At 38.6% G+C, this 11,960-nt stretch overlaps 2 long non-coding RNA genes across 4 annotated transcripts; one reads left to right on the top strand and one right to left on the bottom strand.

Annotated features, from left to right (window-relative positions):
• Positions 1 to 725: 725 nt before the first annotated feature.
• On the bottom strand, positions 726 to 2,611 carry LOC111249587 (uncharacterized). The gene is made up of 3 exons (XR_015326618.1): positions 2,474 to 2,611; positions 1,470 to 1,537; positions 726 to 815 (listed from the first exon to the last, which is right to left on the bottom strand). It is a non-coding gene; the product is annotated as an uncharacterized LOC111249587 (long non-coding RNA).
• Positions 2,612 to 2,772: 161 nt separating this feature from the next.
• On the top strand, positions 2,773 to 10,310 carry LOC147756224 (uncharacterized). 3 transcript variants are annotated; one of them, XR_015326621.1, is made up of 2 exons: positions 2,773 to 3,600; positions 9,594 to 10,310. It is a non-coding gene; the product is annotated as an uncharacterized LOC147756224 (long non-coding RNA). The 3 variants fall into 3 exon arrangements; XR_015326620.1 differs by lacking the exon at positions 2,773 to 3,600 and adding an exon at positions 8,059 to 8,074; XR_015326619.1 differs by lacking the exon at positions 2,773 to 3,600 and adding an exon at positions 8,096 to 8,122.
• Positions 10,311 to 11,960: the final 1,650 nt, after the last annotated feature.

Here is an 11,960-nt window from a genome sequence, read left to right as displayed (position 1 = left end):
ATTCGTTGTGCCAACAAAAACTTACTTGTACAGCGTTCCTTCTGAGAAGTGAGGTCTTTCTGAGTGAGGCATCTAAAAATGGAACCACTAAGATTATCCCGGCTGATCAGGGTCTGCATGAGGGTTGAAAAAAATCTAGAAACTACGCAGCGAACAAATTGCAATGCCCAGACATTAGGGACCATCAACTATGGACTTCGACAGCGGTGCGCTTAAGCTAGTGCCGGCGTTTAATTGCTTCTCGACCCCGAGGGTTCTGATTTAGGCGGTCAGACACCGGAACACGACAGACTTTATGGTTATCCGACGTTTTCATAAAAACGTCGCGTTCGAGATCTATTAAAGTATTGATCGGCAACATCTTTTGTATAAAAACGTTAAAATTCAAATATATTCCTCTCGAACCATGTCTGTCCTTCCACTATCGACCAAGAATCAACGCCAATTGATACACTCTTGTTAGTTCCAGAATGACATACGAGCAAAGCACGTTTCGATAAGATCCATTTACATGTATCGTTGCTTTAAAAGTCCAAAAGTGTTCGAAAGATTCCTATTCTGTTTTCTGTGAACAATGACCTAAGAATAAATTAAAGATACGTACCGAACAAGCGACTTGAAACCAATAAAAAACGTCACTGCATCAGTCATCGACCGTTTGATGACGCGTATATTGAATGCTACAGTTTTGGATTAAAAATATATAAATGAACCTTTATTATGACGCGTCAGAAAGCTATACAAACATATGTTGAAGGGTTTAGCTGTTGTAATTACGGGCCATTATTCGCGTGCCGGATAATTTCGAAAAATCGCTGAAAAATGCCAAACGTCTTGTAAACGTTTTTATTTATTATTCAGATCTGGGTATGAACTTGTATATATATTTTTTGTTTTGTTTTTTAATTAATTCATAGTAATTAGACACAGATGAACTAATTGGTAAATCTTGCATTGGATAGAGCTACATTCTGCGAAATTAGCTTCAAGTACGTGCCGTCTTTGGCATTGTCGGTAATTCATTTAATTGGTAAAATTATCGAAAAAACATCATATCAAGCGGGAAAATAAACTAGCGCTGCTTGTTATTATTGCTTAAATCAATAACAGAACAGCTGTGAGGGGTAAGCACATAAAATGGTTTTGAAGTGAGGTCGTACATGAAAAAGCTAGTTCTAAATAATGTAATGCTCTTCCTCAACGCCGTGTCCGCCGTCAGGTCGAAACACGTGGCAATAGACCTAGTGCACAAAATGCAGTATATAATTAGTCGGAAGAATGAATTTATGGCTATGTTGAAGTCTAGCTATACGCAGCTACCACTACAGCAGCGTTTGATAGGTTCAAAAGAAGGTAGAAAATTATGCAGTATTATGTGCTTAGAAAGCGCTCCGGATCGGTTTGTGAACGTAAATGGAAAAAGAAATTTACCGGCGTACAAATAGAAACTAGTTTTAAATCGTACTTACGTATGATTAATCAATTGCTAGCCTTTTTGGTTTTTGTAGAAGATCAGAGGCGATCGAGCTATTCTAATCTGCAATGAAAAGGGCATTAGAAAATCAATTAAATCACATTACGAACTTCATTCATTTTGAATGGGTAAATCTATTGGCCGGTACTTAACAGTTCCGTGAGGTACTGGCAGAACGTCTAAATTTACGTGTTGTATGCAGTGGGGTAATCTTATAAAGATGAAAAGATTTATACGCTTTTCCTTCTTTGCGTGTACGCATTTACTACTTGTCAGTATTAGTAGTGTTTCATTTTCGCTAGAAAATAATGAGTTCGGCTGGTAGAGTAGTGGGATAACTTTGGAGTACATCCGGTACTTTTGGTTGGTACACTTTTGTTTCGTGCTGGCTGGGACCAGCCGTCCGAAACACGGGCCGTAAAACACGAAAAACCCTTTGACAAATAATGGGTCACAATAAAATATCATCGAAAGCCGATTTAAGGAAAAAGCGTAAAAAAACGCAGCCATACGCAACGCTGTACGACGTATCAGAATGAACCAGTATACACCCTATTGATTCTTTAAAAACAGGCTTTAAAATCAGTACGAGCTTCAACATAATCTCTGCCGGTCATTGATTGGTCTTTATTTCGGCCCCACGTAAAGTTCACCTATGCATTTTGCTCGTCATGTACATACTGTAGTAGCTCAGTAGAAGTGGTTCCGTTCATCTCATGTTGGATACAGAATTAGATAACGCGACGCCATTTGTTTTCTTTCGTAGCGTTACCCAGTCATGTGACTGTGTGGAGGCCGCATCGACCTGCCGGAGTGACAAGTCAATTAGACAAAACGGTGTCTCAATTTAATGTGTATGCACTACGTTGGAGTGATTCGTATGGCCGTAAAGCCGTCGGTGTTGTGGCTTGAGCTGATGTTGCCATTGCTAGTCCTGCCGCGGCTGCACTCGGCGTGCCGCGTCACGACAATGACTCTAATGCTTGCGTCCGGCCTCACCATTGCCATGGCCTAACCGCTCTTCCTACGTCTTCGTTTCGAGAGCCATCATTCCCCCGCATGCTACTGGACGGGTCGGAACCGCGATCTAAGCAGCGTTGTCACTCAGCAGAGGAAGTCTCCCCTTCTCAGTTTTCGTTACGCGTCGTCGACTTCATCCCTGTGGGCCGAAGTATGTACCTGTATATACTGTAATTTCGTCGTATCGTACCTGACCTCAAATCAGGCCCAGTCCGACCAAGTCGACAGGAACTTGTCGACAACAGTCAATGCATTCGGGTGTTTTAGATAGATCTGGATTGCTCCGCTTAAATGTCGTGCAGGCGTTCTGAAGTACCCGCTGGCCAAATAAGTCGAAACAATAGAACAGAGGAATCGGATCAAATTAGTTTGAAAACTATTAGTAGTAAAAATGTCACTAATGTCATATATAACAGTAGAGCATCGTACCCGTAATAATATCATGACTGTCTGACGCGGTACGCTCGAGCACATCTGATATAGAAACATGTTCATCCACACCTCTTCCGCACGCAATTGTCGCTTAGATATCCGTTTAGCTCAACCATTTTAGGATCGATGACCCATTTTCTACGAACGTCATTAAATCTAAGCTTAAAGTAATGGTTACCAAGAGCTGATTTATACAATTTAGCTCGGCTACTAACATTTGACTTTTTGAATAATGATCTTATAAGAGACAGATGGGTTCATTTGATAACGCCTCGACGAACATAGCCAATGTCACCGTTCTAGAAATGATTTCGACGCACGTTCAACCTTGGTCAGCCAACTTATTTCCTACAACTGTGTAATACCAGTTATGCAGTTCCGTAGTATTATATAACTAGTAACCGTATCGCCCTGTGTGGAGAACTTGATAAAAAGCGTGGCTGTCAAGTCGAAAGTGGCACTAGCGATGCAACTTTATAACATTTGTAGTAAAACAAGATTTTAAGGATTTTGATTTCTGCGTCGGACCAGCGCTATGATGATTGCTTTTATCAGTGTTACAATTTACTTATCAGCAGAACTGTCGGAAGTTATGAGAAGGAAAATTCCAACTAGGTGTTCGTCAATAATCCGCTAGTTTCTCTTAAGGACGAGCTAATTTTAAGCCATTGAAGGTAAGCATTTGATTTTTACCCTAAATGTATACCTGATATCAACTTTTCAATCTCGAATCTGATACACAACAGCTAATCTAAACGCGAACACGAACATTCGTCATTAATTCTGCGAGGTCGTACCTCTCTACAACAAAAACGTTACTGAATGAAACGGCTTGTTCCCATTAGTTGTATTCGGATGAGTACCTTTTTTTTGTCAATGTTTTATCGTAACTTGCTCGTCGAGAATGGTGAGCGAGCAAAAAGGAACTTAAGTTACTCATATATTAGCAGTAAGATTATTATCGTTTTAACACGATCGGCAGATGAGGAAAAAGGTATATATCCTCGGTGTCACTTTCTAATACACGTTTTGGCCAGTTATTGCTGCAAGAGGAAATTATTGTGAACATGGTATCAATACCATTGCGCAGAGTGCGGATGTGTCTATTTCTAAGTATTTAAGGTAGTTTTTTTCATATGCTACGAGTCAAGCTTATCGTCGTGCGCGGCTTAGAGCGGAAAGCAGATGAGGATTACTAGGGCTCATCTATTCAGGGAGTTGCACCGTGAGGTTGCGTAGCGATCTCGAACATACGTGTTGTCAACACCGCGTACCTGCCTCACAGCATCTGCGACGAATTTTCGTTACGGATGGCCATCTTTGGTGGCGTTGTGATACCAGCCAGCCGTTACCAAAACGCTGGGTATTTTACATGAGTGAAGTTAGCTACGGACTTCGCTGGTGCCAGGTCGCTTCAAATGCGTAGTAGTAGTAGTATGCCCGCTGTTCCTCTTTTTGTCCCCGTCTAAAAAGCATATATTTTTCTCGATGAGTAGAATTGATCTGCGCTCTAATGAATGAAAAATCGGTAAATTACTCCAATTCATTATTTGCTCAAGACTTTACTTGGGGGTTAGGCAATAATGGAAATAGTTCATAGTTATGGACTCAAATAACATTGTGCTACAACAATTTGTAGCCATGCGTATATATGTGGTTAGCTCTCTTCATACTCTCTTCAATTCTATACCGAGCTCGCAGCAATGTGTAATGTAGCTTTTTTCTTTTCGATATATATATATATATATATATATATATATACGAGCATTTTTTATGCTGTACGGCCATGTGCATCATGTAAGTGCTGTGTATTAAGTGTGAATAGACCTTGCTAACTGTGCCATGTGTGTATAACGCCATGTCACGCGACAAGGATATCAACCCCAGTGTCCTGTGTTGTCATTGTCCTGCTGACGACGCTGTGCAGCAACTGTTCCCGTGCTTATTGATAATTTATGCACTATATGAAGACTTGACGCCGCATTTGGCGAACACTAGAACAACGAAGATAGCGTTCCTATGCCCTCGTCTAAGCCATTCACGTCGCCCTAACGAGGCAACAAACAAGCCCCATGTATTTGCTTCTGGCGTGACGCATGGCAAACTATTATCAATGGCCTATCGTATCATACCACCCTTAAGCTAGAAGGAAAGTTGGCAGTTCATTTTGGTACATCATTTGATGCAATAGTGAATATTGTGCTCCTAGCTATTCAGCACTGACGGAATAGGGAAATTTCGCATATTATGTGACAATAAAAATATCTTGGGATAACTTTATGATCCGCACAGTTAGACAACTTAATGTGGTAGCTTACGTTAAAACATGGATGTTTGACAGCTAATTTGGTTTGTTCAAACCTATTATTAAACCTTTCAGTAATAACGCGTAAGGACATCTTGATGAATTGTCTGTTATAACACCGTGGCTATGTTGCTTTATTATTTACTAAACCATACACTGCTATGAACTTTCTATCTGCTCCTTCATGTCACATTTGCCATAGTAAATTGCGTAACGGATACACCAAACGTTCTACAGAACCTATTTAAATGACTTGTCCTATTAAATAATAGGGCCCAGTGTAAGGGCAACATAGTGACGAGAAATGAAAAGTAATGGGTCATGGTTTGACGTAGATTATCCAGTCATTTTGTGAATAAATCTGAGATGAAGCGCGTACGTATATTTACAAAATGGCGAGTCAGCGGCGAAAGAAGAAGCAGTGCCGTCAAGGCGCAACAGTTGTGCGCTCTTCATTGAATCAGTACCGTCTGAATCAAAGCTTCTTAATAAAATTTCACTATGCATACGTTATTACTTATTATTAATATGTTTTTATGTATAGAATTAGTGTTAGTTTTCTCCTATGTCTTTTTTCGTTTTGCCATCTTTGACAATTCAATAAAATTGGTAATATGTAGCGGGAGTGGGAAGCTTAGAAAGCGATTCATTGCCACTGGGCCTGAATCGAAACTAAATTGCGGCTATGCGACGGCCATCTGATGACTGTATAATAGGAGGAACGTAAATTAAGATAGGCTATCTAAGAGACCCGCATCGGTCAATTACATAGTTCTACGTGTAGGTATCTAGCCGTAATTCAATAGACGTGAGGCTAGCAAATGAGCGTCAAGAAACTAAGGACAGAGCAAAAGCCTTTAGAGATACTGCGTGTAGTAATACGAGGAAGAAGTGGTATTTAGCAATATTGCTAAAATATCACTAATTCATTCGTAACAATTTGCCCAGCAGTTGAGTTTTTCTAGCCAGCCTCTCAGTAGTCGTGGGTTGTCAGTTACTCTTCTCCAGCAGAGTGATTGGTTATTTATATAATTTAGCATAGTAACACCTCTAAGTAAGTATAAACATGAGTCTTTTTCGTGCCAAATTAATCTCATCGTCACATCATGCAACGGGCAAATTTCTACACACTTGCCAGGTAAAACGTGTTCTGTTCCAGACGCAGTATAAACGAAAAAATTTAGTTTATACAGCCAATGTTTATTAATCGAAGTCTATTTGGTCAGTATACGAATGTATAGCACGTTTAAAGAACAATTTATATCGATGACTTGTCTCTATTTGCTTAGTAATACGGATAATTATTGAGTTATTATTATTATTCATGTTTTCTAAGTGTTATTATGCCACCGCATCATATATACGTTTGGCCAGAATTGAAACATTTAAGTTTCTACTCAGTCGGTGCTTAGAAGTTTCAAAACGTCCATTTCACACTGTTTCGTTAACAAAACATTGTCCTTGGTAGACTAGGGACCGTTCCTACATTCAGAGGTGTCCTAGTTGAATCACTGTTTCATCTCATGCTACATGTGTTTTATGTGACTTTATGAACAATTAATGATCTTCAATAAACGTACATATACGTCCATATTTTTTTGGGATTCGGCTAAATGATTAACTTAATTAACTTAGCAACTGATATTGCCCGCAGGATAGCGAGAGTGCAAGTTAGTGGCAATCTATCCACATGGCGCATCTGTTTTACATCCTTCACATGGTAATCGGCTATTCTAACCTCTTTTTCAATAAAATAGACATTCAATTGTACCTTGTTACCCTGTATGCTTATAGGCTTTTTCTAGTCCTCGTTCGAGCTCTATGCTCCGCCGCACGCTCTGTTTCGATCGTGAAAATAAACGACGGAGAGAGATATCGGCTTTTAGGGCTGTCGTCGTTCTTTGTCTGAGAAAAACCTTCACTGTAACCTAAGCGATCTAGTAAATCATAGCTGAACCGGTGAGGAACAGTGTTAATTGTTGGATGGGTCACTTCTTGGCCTGGAAGGTCAAAGGTCCAAGTGACCCGATGCTTTGGTCAAAACTCTCCATTGAAAGCGGAATTGGAGCGTAGACAAACGTTGTTCGGACAACTGATGACTGAGTTCGTGAATTTCCCCTATAGTGTTTATGCAATGTATGTATGTTTTAAATCTCCAGACAAACAGATTCGTCACCGTTATCGTATCAGTGAGATATGGAGGCGGCGTCAGAAACACGTCCAAGATCCATGCCAGATGGTTTAATGCAGCTCCTTTTCTGTGGCACTTTTGTACAATATGAACACTTCAAGTTTCATCAACAGACCACGAAACAAGCCTCAGTGACCTCAAACCATTTTATACGATGCGAATCGTACGTAAGCATACATATAAGCAGTGATGGACTAGGAAGATACATTGCGGTCCTTAGCATAAATATATAATATGTTCCAATAAAGTCATATAACTATAATAAAAACAGAAAAAATTGATATAACTATAATAAGATATAATATAATAAGTCTTCGATTTGTTTTTTCGATTGAAGTTTGTTTCTTAAGAAGCGAATTACATATATATACTCTTTCATAATAGAACTGACTTAGTTATCTTGATGAATTTTAACCAACATGCCGATTTCGCAATAGCGTTTCGTAGATTTTAATTTTTCAGCGGCCACTGAAATTTTTGTACCTTATAATGCCACCCAGCGTTCGACCAAGGAAACTTAAAAGGAAAATTCACGAATCTAGTTTCCCTTACCGCATAAAACAGTGACGTTCGATCGGAGCGACTTCCCTAATGAAAAAAATATAATTTCTGTATTTATCCGGTACTCGCTTACCATTAAAAGGGAACTGCGGTAAGTAGAGTTCTTCAATGGCACCTTCTAGGAAGTAACACGAAATTAGTGAGCTAGCATTATTTTCTATGTTACTTAATGTATAATATAGAACTTTACGTAATTGGTAATAAATACTGAAATAATATGAATTATATGAAACAAAACATACAACGTTACTTTATACGTTTCCACGCATTATTCGTTCCACGTGTATAGCCGTTCGGCTCACTGCTGGAAGATATGTAACACCTCTGAAGCAAAGAAGCTGACAATCTTTTACAGAATTCCCCGTGTTTCTTCTCTTTTTCTCGACCGAACTATTCTCATGTGTATATTCCAGTTTTGTTGACTTTGCTTCTGCTGCTCAGTTTACTGGATCAGTTCTCCCGGTGTTCTCAGCTGATCGAACCCTGATCCTTTCCCGAGTGTTACCTACCTGGCGTACTTCTAATTTTATTTCGGATTTTTTTACGTTCAGGCCCTACGTAAACTGGAACTTTCTTCTTGATCTACACTTGAAAATTTCGAATTTTTGTTCAGATTACTCCTTTTTTCCTTTTATTAGGTATTTTCTTCGCGTTTATTTTAATTCTGAAATTTTCACATGTTCGTTTGCACTGAATCAATCTTGAATACTTTAAGTAGGGTTACAGCAGTAACTTGCTGCACGAACGTCATTAATAGAGTGTATTTTGCTTTATATACTCTAATGCATTTATAGAGTTAATGTCGATAGACATTTGCATTTAACCCAATTCGCAGGGCAAATCCACACGGCAAAATAAAGAAAGTTACCTTGCCCCCTGAAATTGAACACAATAAATATTTATTTAAATAAATAAATACCAAAATAAGTTGTCAGTTATAAGAGCAATGCATATACAAGCAATGCGTATACGAGTAATTGTTTAACTAAATGTTTTTAGCTATCTAGCAACCGCTGTAGATCGCTGAGGGTCCCATAATATTATTTATAAGTTGAATTCAAAGTTAACGAAGGTATCCTTTTCTAGCCCGGTTAACAAGTATAGTTACATTGTTCTTCAAGATTTAAGCATATTCGAGCACCTTGCAAAAATAGGCTCGTACAGAATTTTATGTCCAGCTAAAAAAAAAAAAAGTAGATCCCGCTGCTTAAACTACTTATACGTAGTTATATGCTTATGTAGAAAAATGTTTACAAACAAGAAGGTTTATGTGTATGTGGCGAAAAAAAAAGAAAATGGCGAGCTAATTGTCCTGCGCGATTAATTGTATACTAACCAAATTAAAATTCAGGAGGTTCAGGATGACGTCCTATTTATTCGCTATTAATAAGCCGAACATACATTTCTTTTTGTTGTACTTATTACTGCTAACAATTCATCCTATACAAACAAGTATTCAAAGTCAGCTATTTTTATGTATAGCATTAAAAACTTGCCCTTGTTAGAGGTTTGATCGGAGTTCTGCTTCCACATATGTACACACGTGCCTTTGAAAGGCGTTCAGCTGATAACGGCTCTGTTTTGTCCTTCGACTATGCTAACTTTTACAGGCACATATACGTCGTTAATATCTGTAGTGTATGTTAGCATCTGTCTGAAGAATAATGCCTGTCGACTGCGTTGCCAGGAGCATCCAAACTTCAAGCTGGTTATGTTTTCTTTCGTTTTATCTGTAATTTTTATACAGTACATACCCATCTTCAAGCAGAGACGATGCACTCATTCACATCGCTAAAAACCACTAAATGTTTGTTGTGTTTTCAGCCTATTTGTTGTTCTACGCGAGAGCCTACTTAGCCCAGCAGTCCACATCTAGGACCGCATCCGTAACTTCAGAAGTTTCCTTATTTTTTTAAAATTCGAATAGTTTTCTAACTATATATGCAACTGGAATGCTACCGAGTAAATGCAGCTAGATCGGAAGGTATCTGATGAATAGGATATCGACCGTGATGTCTCTAACACTAGACATACGATATTATATCATAAGATCCAGCATGTATAGTTTACGTTAACCACGGTCAACGTTTAAGGACGTCGAAAGACGGACTGCTTCCGCAGAATATATGTAATACTATTGATAAGCAACTGATACAGGGTACTCAGCGCGTCGTCCTTGGACTAAAAACATATATCTAAAATTATATTTTATGCAAATTAATAGTATATTTACTCGAACTATGTCGAACTTACGTAGATCTAAACTTTATTTTGAACTGCATCCCATAAATTAATACAGTTAATGAAAACACTGTTATTTGAGCTACTTGACTATGCGTCTTCTGCTGTTATATTTATAAACAAAATGAATAATTATAGTATCGATACAATTAAATTAGCTATGGTGACTTGGTAGTACTTGTATTTTGATAAACATATAACACAAATGTGTGCCTGTGTGTGTGTACGGCTCTGCCAGTAAGAATCTCTCTGTATGTATTGTGACTTGTTCTTTAAGATTATTGGATCGTATCGTCTGCTCATTTTTTGAAAATATATCTTACTGATCTTCTTGAATCACAACAATTCTCCCGGATAGAATACGAACGGAAACATTCAGCACAACTATCGTATCATAGTGCTACAACGGGGGACTGGATCCGCTGAATACCAGCGCTCGATCCGTATGATAGAATCTTACAAAACACAACGAGAATTTTACCGGCCTGATACGTACTCACCCGTTGGGTGAGAGGTCAGCCAGGCTATTTGGCATTTTCGTCGGCTAAAGCCTGACGAAAAACGCGCACGACATGAATATTAGTACTTCACATGATGCTATATTGAAAAGAAAATTCGTCTATTGCTTTGTTTTGATAAAGTTGTACCTGATTAGGCTCACATTGGCAGCCGGTTGATGGAAAAATGGGCAAAGCTTACACAAACAGCCTTTATACTTCCATAGACGAGAGCAGAACAGAGAATCTCTATAGAAAAAAGCTCAAAGAGACGGCGCTCAAACGATTTAGGATTACATTATATATTAACACGTATACAATATAGTACTAATTAAAAGAGAACATGCGAAGACTGGAACAAATGAATTTATTTACGTGTCGTGTTGTCGGATTAGAATAAACTCAAAGGGAAATCCTACATGCTACTTACACAATGCTATAAGCTTTTTAATGTATGCAAGAGCGTTCTGTCTTATTGTTCTAATTAGTAAACACAATGTACTGAATCTATCTCATCATATGTACCATTAGACCGTGTAATCTGGGCACCTACACACATTCTAATATGATTTAAAAAAACCCTCCAACTCAGCACGATAAACGATTACCAGCAGCTGTTCGCTTAAACAGTCCGATATTTCATTTTGTGTTGTTGGACACGACTATAACCCTTTAGAATTCACTCTCACATGAGCTATAATCTAACTGGTCTCCGTTTCGTGGTGATCATGAGCAGAGGGTCAAAAGTCACAGGGAAAACTTGAAACACGCAGTCAGTCAAACACTACATCAGCGAAATGTCCACCTGCTTTGTTACGAACAAAGATAAAGATTGTGACACTTGGGTTGTTTGGACGTCGGCTTGCCAAATCAGCGCAACTATATCAAAATAAAATTGCATCAAATTAATAACTGTCCATAATTTGTTGCGGGGAAGTTTCCTCAGGACCTAGTCTTTTGGCTTTTTATGCGCAGCGAAGTAAATTTTCGTGGATCCTTTGCCTCTTAGTACCTTACTTGGTTGATTTTTTCTGTAGTTAACTTAGAAATAGAAACGAGGTTTATTCGCCTTCGGTTCATATATAATGTTATTATTTGCTGTTGCCCATTTTAAAATCGGGCAAGCTTTACTTGCTACCGGGTCAGGTCGAAAATTTCAACCACCAATTACCCAACGACTCACAATTAGCCGAAAACTAGTTCACAACCACATAATTTTATGGTCTCGTATCCAGACGC

The sequence above is a fragment of the Varroa destructor genome, unplaced genomic scaffold, assembly GCF_002443255.2.
Source record: "Varroa destructor unplaced genomic scaffold, Vdes_3.0 BEIS01000004.1, whole genome shotgun sequence".
Lineage (NCBI taxonomy): Eukaryota > Metazoa > Arthropoda > Arachnida > Mesostigmata > Varroidae > Varroa > Varroa destructor.
The sequence above is the reverse complement of the archived record's forward strand: the minus strand, read 5'-3'. Positions and strand labels throughout refer to the sequence as shown.